The sequence below is a fragment of the Equus caballus genome, chromosome 28, assembly GCF_041296265.1.
Source record: "Equus caballus isolate H_3958 breed thoroughbred chromosome 28, TB-T2T, whole genome shotgun sequence".
In the NCBI taxonomy this organism is placed as follows: domain Eukaryota; kingdom Metazoa; phylum Chordata; class Mammalia; order Perissodactyla; family Equidae; genus Equus; species Equus caballus.
The window spans coordinates 10466654-10488236 of NC_091711.1; the positions used below are offsets into that span (position 1 = coordinate 10466654).

The following is a 21583-nucleotide window of genomic DNA, read 5'->3' on the forward strand; positions in this document are numbered from 1 at the left end:
AATGTATTAATTACCTTTTCCCAAGCGGTCTTTCTGCTGCAGAAATTTCCACCTGCCTCCCTATTAAAAGAGAGAGGATTTCTCTTTGTTAGAGATGTATTTAATTCGGCATATAACAGAACATAATGCATTATCTGGTGATTTTGCTTGGTGGTTCATAATTTAAAGTTATAAAGCCTTAACCTGAACAATGTCTATTTTTGTTCCAAAAATACCATTTCTCAGAAAATACATCATAACTAAATTTTAGAATATGAAGTGGGGTCTTGCAGTTCATATTATTTAATTGCACTGTCACACAAGAATCCTAGAATTTTTCTTCATTTGTTCAATTGCTGTAAAGGACTTCTGAAAAAGTAATGTAATTATAACGTGCAATGGTAAATGCATTCATAGAATTCGTGGGGCAAGCTGAGTATGTAGCTGTTCATTTGGAGCTCAGCTGATTACCATTTGAAAACAGTTAATAGAGTAGCTGATTAGAATACATTGCAGAGTCATGATTTCATTTCACATCACCTAGAAAAATCTAATGCCATGCATGTTAATGGCAGTTTTGAGGGGCATAAGGATTGACATGTTTTCCTGAGCTCAGCAGTATGGCCATGCTGACTCAGGGAAAAACTCCCATTTCAGAATACGTGAAGTAATACAATGCAAACTTATGTGATTAAATTCACGACCTGAGTGTTAAAAATGTGAGTGAAGTTTATGAGTAAGGTTTAAGCTCATTTAAAGCAATGTGCCGTGAGATTTGGGTGGAAATCCCGCACAACGGAGGCTTGCAAGTTTTCATAGCATACTACTTGAATGGATTATGTTCACTTTGTGTTCAACCTGCTTTTCTCCCTCCCCACCTTGGAATCTCCACAGTGAAGCTGCAGCGACTTTTTAAGACTCACGAATCTGTCATGTCATTCCCCAACTTAAAGCTCTCTAGTGGTTCCCTGTTGCCTCGGCGGAAAGTCCAAATTCCTTAGCTCAGCATCCAGGGCTCTGTGTGGTGTGCTGCTGCTGAGCTGCAGTCTAACTCTTGACAATTTTTCTTCCCTTCCAGGGCTCCACATATGGCGAAGAACTGCTGATTCCCTAAACCTCTTTCTTCTCCAGGCCACTTCCAGGCACATGTCCTGGCTGTTTCCTGTGTGTGAGTAAAATCTTGTTTAGTGTCACTTCCTCTAGGAAGCTTTTCTTGACCCCCCTTCCCCAAGTAGCCTCAGAGCAGCTCTGTGCGCACCTGCAGCACCTCGGGTTTATTCTTTCAATGACACTGATCAATCTACGTCACAAGCGCTTGTTTAATTGTCAACTTCCCTCAACCGAGCATAAGCGCCCTGCAGGGAGTACTGTGTCAGGTTCATAATTGAACCTAATGCCAAGTACAGTGCCTGGCACATAGGAGAACTTGATACAAATTCACTGAATGAACAATGGATGTATTTGTTCCAAGTGAGCAGAATATAAAACCTCCATTATCCATGCCTGGCATTTAGTAGGCACCGGGTATATGTTCATTCATCCCTCATCATGGATCAACACTGCGGGGTTCATCATGAGTCATATGCCACTTCCCACTGGTTTACCATGTGTTATTTACAAAGGAGTAAGCTGTTTAGCTGTGTGGTAACATCTTACAGAGTAATTTTCTTGGAATAAAATAGGCTGGATTCTATAAACCTGAAACTGTAGCTGTTCATTTTTAGGCATTTTTAGTCTTATGACATTTAACACATTTCCCTCCAAGTCTGGCTGGATCCTTCTAATTTAGGTCTCAGCCCAAATGGTTTCTTCTCAGAGAGCCTTTCTTGACCACTTAATCCACAGTCCTCCCTTCTCCTGTCTCCAGCTGGTGATCTCTACCAATTATTCCATTGAGCGGCTCTAGTGTTTTCATTCTGCCCATCACCACAGAAAATGATCTTGCGCGGGATTTCTTTTGCTTATTGACTATAACCGCCTTCCAGAATGGAAGTCTTCGAGAACAGGGCCCTGCCTGTCATCCCAGTGCTTTGAAGACTGCCTGGCACGTGGTGGGTGCATGCATGTCAGAAAGAATCTTCTAAGAGAGCTTCCTCCAGCATTGCTATGTGGGCCAGTATCCCCTAGGATCATCTCAGCTGCCACTAAACAAAGATTCTCACCAGACAAATTTTCAAATGCACATGTGAGGTGATTACTTGATAAAATTTGGACATCCTATGATGACTTTCTCTCGAGTCAATAGAACAGATGGCTGATGTTATTGTCATAATTGTTAGTGACTTTCACTGGCCAAACAATCTTGTGTTATCTATTAATTCAGGAAAGTAATGTGGCAAAACAATAGAGTTACTTGTTTTAAGAACATAAGATGAAAAGGTTATAATAAATTTTCACAAAATTAGTTTCGGGAGGAACACTTAGTCATCTTTTCTTTGATTTTCCTGACAGGACCTGTGCTCTAAACCCTGAAAGGAAGGCAATATCGAAGGGAAAATGTCCTGATTTTCTCTCCACCCCTCACTGATTTCTTTCCATATGAAGGAGAATGACATATTGATTGGTGAGACGGGGTCAGGAAGTCAGTCATTGGCTTGTGGTAATCAGTGGGTGACATCATCAGGCATTTCTTCTCTCTGGCATTCCACAGGAGGTATTATAGTCTCTGACGCTCCACACAGGTATTTGGGTAAGAGAGCTCTGTAGCTTCAACCTTCCCCAAGGTAGTCCCCAAGGTCTAAATTGGGGGAAAGAGTAGGGTGAGTATCAGGGAGCTTTACGTTTGCTCTAATGTAGCCAATACCAGAGAGGGCTAAATCCGCTCAATGAAGCCCATTTAGTCTCTTTTATCTGTTTTTCAAATTCATCAGAACACACGGGAGAAAGGATGAGAGAGTAGGCTTTCCAGAACCTCCAACACCAATAATTCCATTTCCTTCCTGAGTGAGAATGCTTCTTTGGTTTCTTAGATGAAAAAAATTTAGAGAATACAGGAATTACATGTAACTGCCATCAGAGAATAACACTGGAATAGTAATTTCTCTAAGAAAGTGGAGTGTGTGGAATTCAGAAATGGCTTTTATTCAGAAGCTGAAGTTGTGACCTTTGGATGGTGGCTGTAGCTCTGTGGCATTCCTGTATGTGAAATCTAGAGCCAGGCTCAGTAAAAGGCTATGTTTGACTAGAATCAGCAAAGGATTGATGAGCAAACATTTCTGGGTGTCAACTATTAAGTCATCTACTGTTTCTCTCTATTTTTACTAATTCTGTACACTTCTGCAATGTAGTGGTAGAAAGTGCTTGTGATAATTGCTGGATTTCTCTCTTTGTTTTAGAAATTGATACTTCATAAATATCAAAGTGCAGTTTCATAGGTGCCATGCTTTCACATGTCTGGAAACTTAATCATCACTATCATCGTCTGATATTCTTTATAGAGAGATGAAAAATAAAATAGGATTGTCTTTTTGTTTTCACTTTAATTTGACCCCCTCTAAACTCCTAGGACTCTTACATTCTCATTTGACTGTAATTCAGATTTAAACAATGGCCCAATATACTCTTATATCTAAGAATAGAACTTAAGAATGTGTTGTAAGTCGACATTAGACTCTTCCTGTTCGTGAAGATGTTAAAGAGAAAATACACTTAACCAATGAAGGGGCGCTCCCAGTAGAAGATGATAAAGGAACAGAAAGTGGCCAATACTACCTTGCCTCAGCAAAAAGCAGCTGATCTTTTAAATTTCAAGAATGGAATATACCAAAAGTTGTCTAAAATTTTGGAAAGTGAAAGATTTTAACACAAATCATGGTCTTGATTATTTTAGTGCAGGCTGTAACATTTCTTTTATAACTTTTAAATCTTACCACCCTCTGACCACGATAGGCAAGAGGGCTGATCGATAGGGTCCAGATCTTTGTCATTTTCCTAGGCTTACTGAATCAGAAGTTAAACCTGCTCATTTTGTGATCTAATCAATTCTCTTTGGTTTAACACCGAGACTAACGCATCCCTTTCTTAGGCTCTTCCAGTGTATCTGAAATTAGAGTTTTAGTGATTCATGTAAAGCTTTTCATGCCAGTTTTATATTTCAAAATGGGTCCCAGCTGCTCTGGCTTTCCTAATCCATCCCAGAAAGGCGTGTGTGACAGCGTCCGCCCCAGGGAGATGGCAGCTCCAAAGCTTTCTCTCCTAGGTAGGGAGAGTGCTAAGCCAGACACTATTATCTTGCTCATTGCCCCAGCTGGCTAATTAGATCAATACAGGTTTTATTTTTTTATGAATAGGCATAAGAATATAAGAATAGTATAATATATATGTATATACATATTTTATGATTATGGAAATGCCATTCAATTAGTATTTTTGAAACTTCTCTCAGGTCCTAGCCTCTGGTAGGCATTCCATAAATGTTGAATGAATGAATGAATATGAAGAGAAAAAAGTTTTAAGTAGCCAACACCGGGAATTCTTTGAATAAGTTAAAATGTTTCACCATATCTTATTTTTTAAATAAGGTCGAAAACTGTTAAGTATTTGACTTCTATCACATATTTTTTAATCCAGTCAAAGAATTAAACACTTACAGGTTTGTTCTCTATCTTCTTATAATTATAGAGCCTTAGTTTTGAACCTACTCCCTAAGAATTTTTAAATTCTCTCTTACATATTAGATATTATTCAATCACTCAAATTCACATTTAGAAATTTCTAAACCAAAGAATTCGTAGGACAGATTTTTAATTTGAATGCATATATCTATACCTGCTGTATAGCTGTTGGTTCCAGAATAAAGTTATAATAGTGGACTCCATTCCTATATTCTAGATTACATCAGTGATATAGAATAATATATACTTTGCTTATACTCAGAGTAGATGCTTATATTCTTCCAGTAAGTGTGGAAAAGATTAATCAATTTGCAATAACAGAATTCAAATTCTATTCTTGAAGCTTAAAGACAACATTAGACGTGGCCAAAAGTGGTAGAAAATATGATCTGAAAGGAATTTATCAAAATGTGAAGAAAGTAAGTATCCTGAAGCTTTAAATTTGCTTCTGAGATGATGACAAGCAGGCATTTTGCCAGTGCTAATTTGTCTTATCCTATTGACTGACGCTTTATTGGGCCTTCTATGGTCTCTTTGAGGGAGGGCATAGGGGGAATACGCAGTGGTGAAGCCGATTCGGGATAACGTTATACTCATGAGCTGCGTCACGTCCTAGCTGCACTGTACACAATGCAGCACCTGAAGTGTATTTCCCAAATATCTTTCTAAAAGGTATCTCTCCCCATATATGGAAGTTGAGACTTTTCTTTGTATAACCGCTCCAAGGTATAATTACATCTGAAAACCTTTAAATGTACTCCACTATTTTAGATACATTCCTTCGTAGCTGAAAAACATTGCCCAAGTCAACATAATCTTAAAGCATAGTCATAGTTTCTTCAACATTTTGAATGACTAAAAGAGCATTCTCCCTATTACTACTTATTGCTGCCTGTCTGCCTCTAATAGCACACCCTCTTTAAGCACATTCTTGAGTGAGGATAAAAAGGAGTCCAATATATTTGTGCAGTAAAGGCACTAGAATATTATATGTTCAAGAGAGAAAAAGAAATTTTTGAAGACAAATGGAGCGATGATCTCCTTTTTCACCCCTGTTAAGGCTGACCATCACGCTCACTGTCTTTGCGGGACCACCTGAGCTGCTGATCGACAGTTCTCTTCTACCGCGTTTCTTGCCTTGGTTGAATGACGTAAAGGCTATTTGTCTAATTCATTGCTGTCAGGAGAGTCGGCTTCCTATTTTCTCTGCAGTTGGCTACACCAATCTTGCTTTTTTACATTAATGTTATCTACTAGGTGTCAATACAAAGCCTTTAAATATAGTGCTGTGTGGAAGAGTATTTTAGATTCATGATTTCTAGAGTTTAGAAGAGCGTAGCCCTATGTACCCTTGTACACAAATTTACACTTCTTGCTTAATACAGCTATTGACCAAGGCTTCATTTTATTTTAACGATTACTAAAATAGATGAGAAGGGACAGTAAGCTGACATCCTGATGTCTAACCTCTGTGTGTCTTTAAAATGGATCAAATGAGGGAAGTCTGTTGGTTAGTGCAACAGAGTGAACAGACATACTTCTTCTCATGTCTCCCTGGTCAGAATGGAGTCACAGGTCTATTCCTAACACAATCACTGGTGAGCCAAATGGATTACCCCAATAGGCCCAGGCCAGGATTTCTCAGCAGGAGTGTATTGATGCTTTAGGTAGACAATTCAAATCTTTGTTTTGTGAGACTGTCCCATGCATCTCAGTATGTTTATCATCCTGGGATCCTGAGCTCAGTCACCAGGAAAACCCTAAACTTCTCCACCTCACATTTCCCACGGACTCACGGGGGGTGGAGCTGGTTATGACTACTGGCTTAGATGAATCATTTTGAAGAAATGAATTGGAGGCATTAACCATGGACATTGACACTCTCCCCTTCATGTTTTCCCATTTTGCATCATTTTCCTTTATTATTCAAGCCAGACACTGATGTGGCATTCTTCAAACATGCCTCTTCCCCACCTACAGCATCTAATAATGACCCAGTCTGCTAAAATATACCTTAACTCTGGGCACACTCTTGATCACCTCTGTCATCATCGTAGCCCAGCCTCCGTTATCTCTCACTCAGACAATTGTTATAGCTTCCTGACTGGTCTTACAAGAATGTAAGAATGCTTCCACTCTTGCCCCTTGTTCTCCCAACAGCGGCAAATATGATCTTAAAATATATCCAGTACATGAAACTCCATGAAAAAATTATTTAGTGAGTTCCCACTGAACTTAAGAATTATTTGTTTATTTTTTTTGCCCCCTCACTTGAGCTCATGAGCACAGGCATGCCTTTATGTTAGGTTGGATTGTTTTTCCTAATTCTTCGCTTCCTCCCTGTATGAGAAATATATATCCATGTCTTTTCCAATGAGAGCCTTTAACTCTTCCCACTGGAGTAGGTAGCCTTGATGTTGGGCTTGACCATAGGCCTTTCTTTGGCCAATGGAAAGTGGTCAATGTAACCATTTCCAGAATAGGCCTTGAGAGACATGGTGTGTTTCCACTTGCCCTCTTGCAGCCTTCTGTGTAAAGATCATACTATGAGTAGCTTCTGGCCCCAGAATGGAAACACTTGGCTTAAACCAGAATTCAACATGGCCTGGATTCAAACCCAGCAGAACTCTGCTGACCCCCTAGCAATCTGCAGACCTGTGAGCAAGACAAATATGTATTTGCCATTGTATGTAACTAAGATTTTGAGTTTATTTTTCTTATGCAGAATTATTACACCAATAGTTGACTGATTATAACTAGCAATAATTAGCAATAGTTGCTTAATCTTATTCAAGGTTTCAGGTTAGTGCCTTGGCACACAGCAGGGATTAAATAAATATCTATTGAATTAATAAAGATACAAATGGTTGTTAGTTTCGTGATCGGTAACTACATTTGAACTTATTCAAACTGTTTCTTCCTCATTTGCTCTTGCATTAAGCCATGTCAGACTTCTCTAAAACTGTTATCCCTTTGATCATATAGATCCTTTTGGAAGATTCTAAGACTGTCTTCAATTAAAGTTCATTCACATTTTCAGATGTATAATCCCAGTGTCAATCAAATAAGGGGTGTGGTTTCATTAGGGCTGTGTGGAAGTCTGTGAGTTGAGATGTTCTGCAGAAAGTAAATTTCTTCCATCTCGCAGTTCCATGTTCAGCATGCCAGTTTCTTAGCACAGATTGTGTACCCCAGTGCAGGCTTTGGTAGACACCTCTATCTTTTGGCTTTAAAGATGATGCAGTGAAGACCCACCACACATTCAATCCACAAACATCTTGTTAAGGAGATCCTAAGTGCAAACTGTGTGCCCACGTCTGGGCAGGATGGTCATTGGGAAGTGATAGGAAATGCTGACTCTTCCCTCAAAGAGCTTACAATTTCATGGACAATGAGACCAGTACCTAGAAAACCATTATGAACAATGCTGGACAGTTTACTTGCAAAACAAAGCAATCCTTTTTTCACTTGGGTGCAGCTTTTTAATTTGTGCAATTCTCATCACTCCAATGCTGATGACTTTATTTAACAGGGCCTACTGTGTGGATGGCTGTCTGGTAGACAGTATCAAAGGGATTTCCATATCTAATGTTTACACTGATGGTTACAGATGGAGTTCCCTGCTTCAGTGAGGCTGCTGGGAATTTTGTTCGAATGGTTTCATTTTCTAATTTCTAATTGAAGGCATACTTATTTTCTAATTGAAGGATCAAGGGAAACAGCCCAGAGGAAAGAAGACAGAAGGGGCATGATAGCTGCTATCAAGTATTTTAAAGTCTGTCATCTGGAAGGATTGAATATGTGGTGGGGAGACCAGACTGTGTGCAAGTTGTGTTCGTCATAGGATTCAGCGTTGCCCAGAATGGCCTGGAGGACCTTATGGCGCTGGAGGTGGGGGTACTCTCCAGTTCCATGTGTTAGAGTATAATCATGGTTTTCACTCCTCTCTTCCCTTGGTTTGGAGTACACCAGTGTCCTGAGTCTGGCCCCAAGGTCCTGGACTCTCTCACCGTCTACCAGGTGGAGCAGCAGCTCTGATGTACACCTCCTTTCCTCCCTCTTTGGTGTCCAGGAGTGTTGCTGGGGAGCAGCGTATTCTCCAGTGCTGAAAGATGATGATGGGGTGTGTTGGAGGATAGTGACCAGACAATCAGAGTGATGGACAGAGTAGAAGCCTGACAGGGTGACTCACCTTTCTAAATGAGGTGCAAGGATGGGTCTTCTGGGCTGGCCTCAGCTGGGGTCACTGCAGTATCATCTTTTTCACGGCAGTCCTTCTCATTGTTCGTGGCCTGGACACCTCTCATTCCCTAGATGGGAGCCAGAACAGGGCTCAGGTTGTCTGCTGCTTCTTAGACCCAGGGCACCACCCCTTTTCACCTTTCGTATCTTCCTCCCTGGACACCACCATGCCATTCCTGAACACCCTTAGTCCTAAGTGATGCTCATCCTATTTCTCTTCTCTAACAATTGATCTATTTATCAGAGAAAGTACAGACATTAGAAATCACACAAAGACTTATTTACTCTCCTCTTGTTGGGGGAATATCTTATGTGTTTCCCTGTAATTACAAGGAATTTCTGAAACTTCATTACTAAGCAGGGGAAAAAACATAAGTTAAATCTTTATACAGAACCCCTGCTCCTGCTACGTGAAGAGTTCAGGTGTTTTGCGGGAAAGCACTCATCCCCAGAGAAGGTAATTGAATTATCAACAATTTCTTAAGGGCAGGGAGATGTGGCTGGGGAAAATTACGTGGGAGGCTTGACAAGAAGACTTCTAAGGTCTATAATTGAATGAATCAGCTCAGATTCTGTCCCATGAGTTGTTTTCTGTCTCAATCTCTACAGACTCATACGTAACCCTTTGGAGATTGAAACCACAATTTTAAAAAAAGCATACGAAAACTACTAGAGTTGTCCTGTCATCAGCTTGGTAGTCCACATGAAGCTCATGAGTCAGAGTTTACTGGGTGGCTCTGAGATCTGGGCTCAGCTACTCTCAGCTGGCCTGGGTTGTGGGGACTGTGGCCGTGCTACCCCCAACCCCCAACTAGTCCAGGGTGACCCTGGCTGGGATGGCTCTGCCCTGCTCCACGGGTCCCCTTGTGGTTCCCAAGAGAGGGCTTAGACACACGCAGGGTCTATTGAGGCCTGTGTCAGAAACATTCGAATGTTATTTCTGACACATTCTGTTGGTCAGAGCAAGCCACAAGGTCAGCCCAGATTCTGGGGGTGGGGAAATGTTGCTTCTTGATGGGAGGAGCTGCAAATTCGCATAGCAAAGAGTAATGAATACAGAGAAGGAAAAAAATGTGGACATTTTTGCAATTTGCTACAGCATGTTACAGACCATCGAGTGCTCTCATTCACATCCTTTATGTTCCTCCCAAATAATCCAGTGAAGGGAGTAGTACAGGTACTGTAATTCCTTTTTTACATAGGAGCAAACTAAAAACAGTAAGATTGAGAGATTTCCAACGGATCACAAATGTTGGAAGTGGCAAGAGCTCAAATGTATTTTGAAAAGCATGGAAGTGAAGAGAGCTGTCACTGTGATCAAAGGGACGTTTCAGCTCTGCCTCGTGCACGCTCATTGAGCCCTATTTAAATAACTTTTGGGGATTGGGACGATGGAGTGTTGAATCTTTTTCTAAATACTGTCTAACTTTAAGTGTTAACACAAGGGCGTAAATTCAAGGAAAGGAGCTTCTCGAAGTCCAGTTAGTGTGGGGATATTGTGGCTTCTTGTCAAGATCCTTTAGACAATCCACTTCATTTCTAACGGCAGTATTTTTCTTTACAGTCTCCTCTCTCGAGCTGTATGAACAAAACACTTGAAAAAACCCACTCACTAGATTGTTCCAAAGCTGGATCATTCTGCTAAAGATTGGTAGGGAAGTTATAGTGGAGGCAAGAAAGGAAGAAAGTGTCCACGACATTTATTTCCTTAGAAGCAGGTGAGTTCCACCCACAGATACTCATTCTTCTGGGTTTGCTTTCATGTTTAATAATTACGCTCTTTGGACAACTCTCAAGGCCGAAATTCTATGTTTCATGACTTTACGAAAATGCAAGTTCCCAAGGAACTGAAACCGAAATTCTTGTTTCTAGGTTCTTTGTATCTTCTTCCTTATCAAATGGACACAGGAATGTCATAAACTGGCCCATTTTAGGACTCACCCACCTTTAGAAATTCATCCCTTTTTGAGTAATTAAACTAAATAATATAATTCATATGAAATCTCTTAACACACTTCCTGATATACATCACAACCCTTTAGTTGAAAAGCAAATGTCTGAGGAAATGGTTATCTTTCAAAACATTTTCAGTTAATACATTAACCGCCATATCTGAGGCATGATACTGGGGTATCACTCATTTAATTTTCATGATACTTTTTTGAATATGTAATACCTTAATTTTATGCAAGAGGAAACTGGACTCAGAAAGAAGACATACCTGTTAGGGCAAGCTAGGAAGTGATACGGCTTGGACTGAAATTCTGATTTCCTTGGATCCCAGAACCCCATTCTCTTTCCTCTATGCCACAGTATAACCAAGAGAAGGCAAGGTCCTCTGGGAGTGAGATACAAGTTGAGCGCTTGAGGGAAGTAAAGGCAGGGAAAAGGTATTCAAACTGAGGCTGAAGAGTCGATTCACAGCTTTCAAGGGTCAGCCTTGGAAGGAATGTGAAAGGCCACACTCTGTGGTGGAAGGGCCTCTTTCATTACATGGGGGTGATAAGAAGGACATTAGTGTGCTGTTCTGTTTCTCCTGTTTGGTAAGAGCTGCCTCTCACGCTTCCCGTATATACCAACCACCCAAACCTCCGCAGAATCTCTTCAGTACGGGGCTGGAAGTCATTTACCTTTTTTGTCCTATTTTCTTCATAGGTGTATGTGTCGTTTCTTGCCTTTTTAAAAAAAAAAATCTGATTTTTTGTCGTACAGTTTATTTTCTACAATGATTTAGATTCCTATCTGTGATTTGGAAGATGTGTGGACTGTTTTTAGTTCAACTGTTGGTTACCTTCAAATTGTAACCACTTTACCTCTATGGAAATATGGCGATTGGTGCTTTTATTTCGTCCTTCTGAGTCTTTATTAATTTAAGTTAGACTCTTACTGTCTGTCTTTCCTTTTCAATGCAAATTATCCCTTCTACTTTAAAACACTGTCTTTGGTGATCAGCTTTGTGTGAGTGTCTAAAACAATTACTGACAGATGTGTCACTGTATTTCTAGTTTTAATGTCAGCTAATTATTTCCTATGACAATTTTCTCATAGTTAATCCTTGATCTCTTGTTCTCACCTCACTTTTGCACTGGCTTAAAGTAGATGTTTTCTGGAAGGATATTTGGGTGGCTGGTATGCTTTCTGAGTCTTTCCATATCTGAGATTGTCAATTTTTTTGCCTTCACAGATTAATGACAACTTTGCTGGATACTGAATTCTGGCTTGGATACCTTTTAATTTATAATGATAAAGATGCTGTTACATAGTGTTCTATGATTGAGTGTTACTGAAAGAAAACTGTATGCAACTCGATTTTATTCCATTTTGGGCCATCTGACTCCTTTTTATTTTTCTAATTTGAAAATTATACTAACCATGATTTTGTGGATTAAGTTTTCTTAGGACATGAAGCACACTGAATTTTCAGGCTCAGGCTTTTCTTACTTTTATAACTTTTAATTTTATTTTATTGATGTATAATTTACATATAGTGAAATACAAAAATTTGTTGGTAAACATTTTGGATTGTTACCAGTTTGGGGCAAATATGAACCAAACTTCTATCAACATTCTTATACAAGTCTTTTATGGACATACATTTTTATTTCTCTTGGAAAAATACAGGGGCAATGGAGAAGGTATATTTTTAATATTGTAAGAAACTGGCAAACTATTTTCTAAAACAGTTGTACCATTTTATACCCCCATCAGAAACATAAGAGAATTCTGGTTGCTCCACATGCTCAGTGACATTTGGTGTTGTCACTACTCTGTTTTAGCCATTCTAGTATGTAGTATGTACCTGTTTGGTTTTATTTTGTGTTTCCTTAATGTCTAATGGTCTTACACAAATTTCTCTTTTTTTATTGCCCTTTGTGTCTCTTATTTGTGAGGTGTCTAAGTCTTTTGCCCCTTTTTATTATATTGTTGTGTTTTTATTTTGAATGGTAGGAGTTTCTTATATATTCTGGATACACATACCTCGCTATATATTCGTATTGTGAATATTTTCTCCCAGTCTGTGATTTGCCTCTTCATTTACTTAATGGGCTCTTTTGATGAGCAGTAGTTTTACATTTTGATAGAGACTAATTTTTCAATTTTTTCTTTTATAGTTAATGCTTACCTCAAATATACTTGTGGAATACCACTCAGCCATAAGAAATGATGAAATCCAGCCATTTGTGACAATGTGGATGAACCTTGAAGGCATTATGCCCAGTGAAATAAGTCAGAGGGAGAAAGTCAAATACCACGTGGTCTCACTCATAGTAGAAGATAAAAACAACAACAAACAAACACACAGAAACAGAGATTGGATTGGTGGTTACCAGAGGGGATGGGGGGAGGGAAGAGGGGGAAAGCGGGGATGAGGCACATGTGTGTGGTGATGGATTGTAATTAGTCTTTGAGTGGTGGACATGTTGTAATCTACACAGAAATTGAAATATATAACGATGTCTACCTGAAATTTATATAATCTTATAAATCACTGTTACCACAATAAAAAAAGAATAAGAAATAAAAAAAAATTCTTCTATGTTTTCATGTAGAAGCCGTATAATTTTAGCTTATAAATTTGGACCTGTAATCTATTCGAATTAGTATTTTTGTATGATATGGTGCATATGGATCTAGACTCATTTTCTCCATATGAATAGCCAGTTATTTCTGCTCTATTTGTTGAAAAGACTTTCCTTTCCTCGATGGAATTCACTCTTTGCCTTTGTCAAAAGTCTTTTGAACATATACAGGTGAGTCCATTCTGGACTCTTAATTCTGTCCTACTGTGTTATTTGTCTATCCTTACACCAATACCATATTGTCTTGAATACTGTATCTTCATAGGAAGTCTTGTAATCTGATAGCGTTCATCCTCCAGGTTTGTTATTTTTCAACATTTCTGTGCCTTTTTTAGGTCCTTAGAATTTTCATAGAAATGTTTGAAATAGCTTGTCAATTTCACAAAGAAGTCAGGCCTTTCTTAGGTCAGTGAATTTTTTTCTGTCATTGCTTTGATTTTTGATTTCTTTCCTTTTGGGATTCCTGTTAATCATAGATTGAAGCACCGGGATCTCTCCCCTTTTTTCTCTCATAGATTAAATTTTTTAGGGCTTTCACAGGAGTTCTGGGTGAATTTCTTAAATTTATCTCATAGTGATTTGATTTTCTGTTTTCAACTGCCTCCGTTGTGGCTTTAACTTAGTGGTTTTGTTTTCATTTTCAATGAATTCTTAATCTTGGATTTGTCTCTCTTCCTGCCTTACCAACACAGTGGTCCCTGAATCTTGCCGATACATGGAATAGGTGTTTTCTAAAGGTTTATTTGATTCTGGTCATATCCGAGGCAGCCAGCTTCCTCCTCAAGAGAAGGAAGGTATCAGGGCTACTTTCTTTGTTCATTTTAACCCAGCACAATGCCTGGCAAGTGGTAAGTGCTCAAAAAATACCGATTGAGTCAGTGAGTAAGTATAATTTTTCCAAGTGCTTCCCTTCATTTATACTCCCCCAATTTTTAGATCTCATGCTTTTTCAGTTTTCTTTTACTTCCAGAAGGTTGCCTATGGCTTGCCAATCTTTGTAGGAGTTGAGTGGGTTCTGTTAGAAATTGGTATGCTTCCTGTTCTCCCCAAATGTTTCAAAGAGGTCCTTTGAGTCTAGACAGAAGGAAGTAGGGAAGAAGCAAACAACAAAATCAACAAAAATATCCCAGTAAATTGCCACTATGAGAGGATCAGAGAAGGAGCTGGTGCTTTGGGGCATCACAGCACAGAGCTATGTCTCCACGCCATATTGTGGATTGTCTCCCGTATTCCTCTGCCTACTTCCATGCCTGCTTCTGTTCTACCTGTGCTAGGAGCAAACCATGGAGTCTTCCAGTGATGGCTGGGGGGTCCTGTGCTGTTAGTCTGCAAAGGCAGGGAAGAAGAAATCTGCCCATGGCCGTATTTTCTGCCCTTGTCTCTGGATGTTCGCTCTAGTTAATAAGGGTGATTGAAGTATCCTCTTACTAGTGCCTACTATTTTGAATCCCGCAGGAGCTTTCCATCTTTTTAAAATTTCTGGTATGGAGCGATGGCGCTCTCTTCCAGTGTCCAGTGCTAAGACAACATTTCCACTTTGAGTATCCATTGGTCACTTCAGTGGGGTCCTGGAAGGAAAGCTGGACGCATGTGATTTTGTAGCCATCTTTCCCAGCAGCCACATAGACTTGAAATGCCCTAGTCCAGCACAGCATCTTTGTTCATAGCTTGAAATAAGGGTGCAATTCGCAATGTTCTTTGGGTCCCTAGCTGTGTCAAAATGACTGAGAGAAGGGTTTTCCTCTGCCCCAGGCCTGAAAGCATCATTCTCCTAATGATAGGGCCCATGTTTTTAACTAAGCATTGTCCTGAGTTCATAGCTTAACAACTGCCTTATTAAATTATTTTTCTTCCACAAGAAGAAAATATTTTACTTCTGAAAACACAGATGTAGATAAATCAGTGACCCCTGCCAGAGAAACGTACATTTAGTGACACATTTCTGGGAAAGGAAATAGCATCCTTTGCTGTTTCTTGAGTCAAGAGAGATTGAATGTCAGAACACTGGAGTTCTGGCTGTTTTTCTGACTTTTTAGCTCTCTCAGTAGATCTGTGCGTGAGGCAGTAAGAGCAGCAGCAACAAAATAAAATGACTGTACTTTGCATAGAAGGAAAATGCCCTGTACCGATTCATCAGCTAGAACAATAGATGGGTTGCCTTATAAATTTTTTTACTAGAAAAGGTCTTGTTTCTATGTTGTTATACAGCTTCTCTGCCCATCCAGAGATGTTCCTGAGAGCAGATTAACTTTATTATCAGTTTCTAACACCAACAAATTTAAACAATTAGAACTTAAGCCAGCAATTTAATCACCCGAGAACTAAACAAGATTGCATCTTGCAGGGAGACCAATACATCTATTTTATGTGGCAAATGGATGGGCTTTTTCCCCGTGATTCATTTACCTGCTGTTTTGTGTGAACATTCTTTTGTCAAGTTGATGGGTGACACGAGCTGTTCAACTAACACCGAAGAGAAATTTGTTTTACCACAATATTCAGTGGCAATGTTTTTGCTTTGTGTATACAAAATTTCATGCAGATAAAAGAAAGATTGATCAATAAATATTTATTGAACCCCTTAGTTTATGTTCAATGCATTGCTGGATTCAAGGGAGGATACAAAAATGCATAAAATATGGTACTTACAAGAAAGTTAGAGAGGACATCCTTTAGTTTGTATAGTCTTTTGTGTTCTAACATATTTTAATAAGTTAAGTTAAATCTAGGTTGAAATCTCTTTACCTAGACCTTTTAAAAAGCCCATAGTCTTTCCCTCTGGTCAGACTTTTAAAAAAATAGAATTAGAAATTTGTATTTAAGAAATAAATGAAACTGATTTTACTCACGAGCTAGACCTGGTTTGAGTAGCGAATTGAACATGGCTGGCATGGTAATAGATAATTAATCCTCACTTAAGTGCATTCTATTTTAGTGAGTGAAACAACAAGTAAACCAATAATTACAGCAAGATAAGTGGTTTTGTAGAGGTCTGCAGATGTTTTTCTATGGAAACATCACCTAGCTTAGCTGGAGTGTCAGGAAATGTTGCTCAGAAGCAGGGATAGTTGAGCTATGTACTGAAAGTTGAGAAGGCTGTGCACGGGATTCCAACATTTACCACCCACTCATGGCTCTCAGGCGTTTGAACATACTCTAGTCTCTTCTATCTTAAAAAAAGAAACACCCACGTCCTTCCAGAGTCCTCTAAGACCTTCCAGCTGTTGCCCCAGTAGGCTTCTCTACTTCACAGCCAGACTTCTTCCTCTCCCATGGACTCCTTACTTCAGCACTATCTACTGCCACTCATACCATGTCATTGATTGGCTCTTGTCTAAACCACCAAGGACCTAAAGACTTCAAAGAACAATGTTCAGTTCCCACATTATTTGAACTCTCCTTAGTATTTGGTACAATTTATCGACTCTTTCTTGATAAACATGCTTTTCCTTGGCATCTATGAAACTAAAATTCCCTGATTTTCTTCTCACCTTTGGCTACTTCTCATTTTCCTTTGGAGATTTCTCCTTCTCTCCATAATCTTTAAACGTTCCTTATGGCTGCATCCTGGGACCCTCTTCTCTTGTTTCCCTGGGAAATTTCATTTCATTTCAAGGACCTCATATCAGGTGTATGTTTAAGACTCTATCCCAGACTTCTCTCCTGAGAGTGTCACATAAATGCCCAAATGCTCACTCGACATCTCTATTTGGATACCCTATAGGCAGCTCAAATTATACTGTTCAAAACTGAACTCATGATCTGCCCTTTGAAATCTATTCTTCATTCAGGGTTTTGCTTAAATAAATGGGCTATACCCTCAATTTCTCAAAGATAAAACCTGGGATTCATTTTCAATACCTCCTTCTCCCTTACTTCACACAGCTAATCGACCATCAAGTCTGAAGGATTGTACATCTAAAATATTATTTGAATTGACCTTCTTCGTTCTGGTTCTATAGTCTCTGCCCTTAGTTTAAGTTCTTCTCTTGCCTAAACCTCCACAATAGTCTTCTGAGTGGAGCCTCTGCTTCTGCTCTTCCTCCACTCCAATCGACTGTCCTCACAGAGGAAGTGTGATCTTTTAAGGAGGCAATAAATGTCATGCAACTTGCATAAAATGCTTCACTGGATTCCCATTGCTTGTGGGGTCTGTGCCATCTGGACTTGCCCCTAGTCCTGCTGTCTCCTTGGTGCTAGAATATCCAGGTAAATGCTAAGTCTTTCATCCAGATTTCAATATATACAACAGCAAATGGTCAGATTGAACTTTTGAGGAACTTCCTCTGAATTTGCATTTTGGAAATACCAAGAGGTACTTGCCATGCGGTTTCATATTCCCATGCCTTTTATTATTTCCACTGCCAGAAACCTCCCTCTTCTTTGTGGGCATCTTCTTCCCAGGAAGTGTTCCTACAACATTCTTGTGTGGTAAAGTTTCTCACTTTCTTGTTTCCAAAGTACTCTGTGCAATTTGTAAAAATCATCATAGATGGGGCTGGCCTGGTGGCGCAGCGGTTAAGTGCGCATGTTCTGCTTCAGCTGCCTGGGGTTTGTTGGTTCGGATCCTGGGTGGGGACATGGCACTGCTTGGCAAACCATGCTGTGGTAGGCATCCCACATATAAAGTAGAGGAAGATGGGCATGGATGTTAGCTCAGGGCCAGTCTTCCTCAGCAAAAAGAGGAGGATTGGCAGATGTTAGCTCAGGGCTAGTCTTTCTCAAAAAAAAAAAAGTATCATCATAGCTCAGTTATTGAATATTTACTCTAACCAGGGTTCATTCTAAGTCACTTAAATATATTTTCTCATTTATTCCTCACAACAGCCCTTTAAGGCAGGTACAGTTATTATCCCTATCTCACAGATAAGGAAATTGAGGCTTTGGGGATTTCAGGAATATCTAAGTACATGACGGAATTAGAATTTGAACCTAAGCGCTTTTCCTGCCTGTCTGTGTGCTGACTGCTGTGCTCTTTCCGCAGTAAGATGATCTGTTTCAGGAGCTGTAATCCTAAGACCGTACGCATGTAGACTTTAGGGCTGTATCTTATTCACTGCTGCATCCTTATCACCTACCCTACTGCCTGGCATATTGAAAGTGCTCTTAAATACTTGTTGAAACAAATGGAATCAATTGTTTTGACATTGTATAGACAGGATTTCATTCCTCCTCTTGGCTTAGAGCTCAGCGGATATTTAGTGGTAATGGAATTTATAGCCATTATGGAATGTATGTGGTACAAGAAACCCCAGCATCCAAAGATTACACGTTCTTCGTGAAACATTATCCATTTGGCTGCAGTTTGCTTACCCGTGTTCAAAGGTCTGTGATTAATCTCCTTGCTCATCTCTTAGGCTGCCTTAGGCTGATATTACAAGGACTTTAAAGCAATCATTTTTGGCGGCTGAGCTCTTAGCTGGTCATCTTGATGCTATTAAGAGATACTTGTCCTGATAAGTATCAGAACAGAGGGAAGAAGTTATCAAATCTCTTGGATTTCTAATACCTATGGAAGGAAATTGATACGGTTCAAGAAGATGACTCTGTGATATGTCATATGTTTGTCTTTTTTCTTGACAACTTCAACTATACTTAATTTTTTTCTAGTATTTTGGGTGGATGATGAAAACTGAGAATAATTTTAGAGCTTATAATTTCTAATGACTTGATCCTACTTCCCGGAAGCAGTAAACTTTTACATTCTTGCAACAACACAAAAATAGAGTTTCTTTTTTTTCTCCCCTAACTAGAGAACATGAACCACAGATGGGAAAAGAACCCATGTTTTTCTTTTTACTCCAAAGAAAGTAAAGATTTAGGCACAGGAAACACCCATTATGAAGCACTGTGGGTCAAGTGGAGGCTCTAACGTGAGCAGTAATTTATCACAGTCGGCGGGTTTCATTTGGACGTGGATGTGATTGCAGTCCCATCGCATCAGGCCCGTAACAGTTTCTGCACATACCTAAATGCTTAGCAAAGCCACTTGTTTTCCTCCCCTTTTATCTCATGCCTGGGGGAACGGTCAACTGTGAGCGGAGAAAAGAAAGGCAGATCTTCATAACTACATTGCATTCGACTCTCTTAATGTTAATTTATGAATAGAGATTGTGTTTAATTTGGAAAAGAGAGACTTACTTTTGGAACATTTGCTCAATATGATTAATAAAAAATAACCTCAGCTACAATTTTGTCAATAACCAAAGTGAGCAGCATGAACTGCAACGCAGCTGTTTTCTTTTACTGGTTCTGTTTAGGTAGCGTAGCATGAACCTCAGGAGGAAAACCAGCGTGACAATATTATTGAAGTACTATGGAAAGGCCTCATACCATTTTTCAAGACGCATGTAAAACTAAGGCCTGACCTTTCCATGCTCGTCACAACTTGCTATGTCTCTTCACGCAACACTGGGGCTTCCCTTCCTGCCGTTGTGGCAGAAGTGGCCAGCAACCCTGTCATTTCTTCTCACTTCTGTTCCTAATGAGGAGCTAACAAAGTGAATGAATTTCAAAAAGCTCGAGTGGGAGGTACATGAATCAGGGTTTCTTTTTTCATGAGAAATCTTCAATAGAACCCAGGGTTGAGGATACCTGGCAAGAAGCTGTGTAGTGTAGTTGAAATGCCTATGGCCACATTAGTTAGAATGCAGGTTTGGCTCTGCAGCTAAGTCCAAAATAACAATGGCTTAAAAAAGAAGTTCATTCATTTTACAAGTACTGGTCTAAAGGTAAGCAGACCAGGGCTGAAGTCTCCACTTCATCCAGGACCCACACTCCTTCTACATCGTTGCTCTTCCTTTCCAATTTGTGGTTTCTGTCTCATGGTCTAAAATAGCTGCTTCAACTCCCACCATTGTGTCTGCCTTCTAGTCAGCAGGGAGGGAAGAAGGTGAAGTGGAGAGAATGCTTCTTTCCTTTACTGTCATGACACAGAAGCCATACCAATCATTTCCTCTCACATCCCATGAGGCAGAACTTAGTTACATGAACTAAACTAGCTGCAAGGAAATTTGGGAAATGTAGTCTGGTTGAGTGGCCATCTGCTTAGCTAAAAATCAGAGGCTTTATAATAGAAGGAAAAAGGAAGAATGGATTTGGGGAAATAACTGACAATGCTATAATTACTGCTGATAAAACTGAGGGAGTAGAGAAATAACCTGTTACAGGGCTAAGTAGATGATCATCCTTTAGCTTTGGCAACCTCTAAGTATATAAGATACAGAGATCAACGATGGTTAACTAAAGTCAAAAAGATATTTGCGGGCTAGACATCATAGAATGGATGAAAATTTTGGAGAACAAGGAACAAAAACTAGGCTGAAGACAATTCAGTCACAGACACATGCAAATCACACCATGGAACGATCTGCTCATAACAGTGCCACTGGTGACATCACTCCTAGATCTTAGATTCTTGATTCTGTTCCCAATATCACCACTGAAAACCAGGTACTGGATACTGCCAAAGCTGGAAATGAATTTAAACTGTCTCTCCTTCTTTGAATCCTTGTGCCATATTCAAAATCCCAGGTTGGGGTACCAGATTTGTCTGCACCCTAGCTGCCAGGGGTCTGGGTGCACAGTACATACCTGGCCTTTTAGGCATTGAAAGTGGGAGATGAAACTCTCTACTGCAAAGATTGACGTACACAATTGTGGACCCAAAGCATGGATGGGGATTCATTCTCTGAAGAGCCATTTTAAGAACTGCTAAAATTGTGCACCATAATGACCAACATATTTTTCAGATTGGGCAAAAATAGCTGAAGTGCTTCAGTGTATGGTTTTAGAATTAGAGAAAACAGTGTTCTAGTCATTGCTCTGTAAAATGAGGATATTCATATTGCCTAACTCCTAGGGCTTTGTGCACAACATATGTGAAGTAGATGTTTCATAAATTGAGAGAAAAGGGGAAGATATGCCCACTAACTTTTTGATTTAATTTGAAGATTTTCAAACACTTTCTTCCTATCTAGGCAGTCTTAATATTACCTATTCATCCATGTTGTTAACTGATTAGCCATTATTTCAGTTCAGCTAGACAATAACTATGTGCTGATATTCTGAAATTAACTTGGAATCCTGTAATAAGCAAGATTGACAATTGGGGCTATCTGGTGCTCACTTAAAACTTACCTCATTTTATAAGTTAGGTGAAGAAAATAT

General features: G+C 39.6%; 1 long non-coding RNA gene across 1 annotated transcript; it reads left to right on the forward strand.

Annotated features, from left to right (window-relative positions):
• Positions 1-1055: 1055 nt before the first annotated feature.
• LOC111771122 (uncharacterized) lies at positions 1056-13151 on the forward strand. Its single transcript, XR_002804788.2, has 4 exons — positions 1056-1147; positions 8300-8483; positions 10399-10552; positions 12947-13151. It is a non-coding gene; the product is annotated as an uncharacterized lncRNA (long non-coding RNA).
• Positions 13152-21583: the final 8432 nt, after the last annotated feature.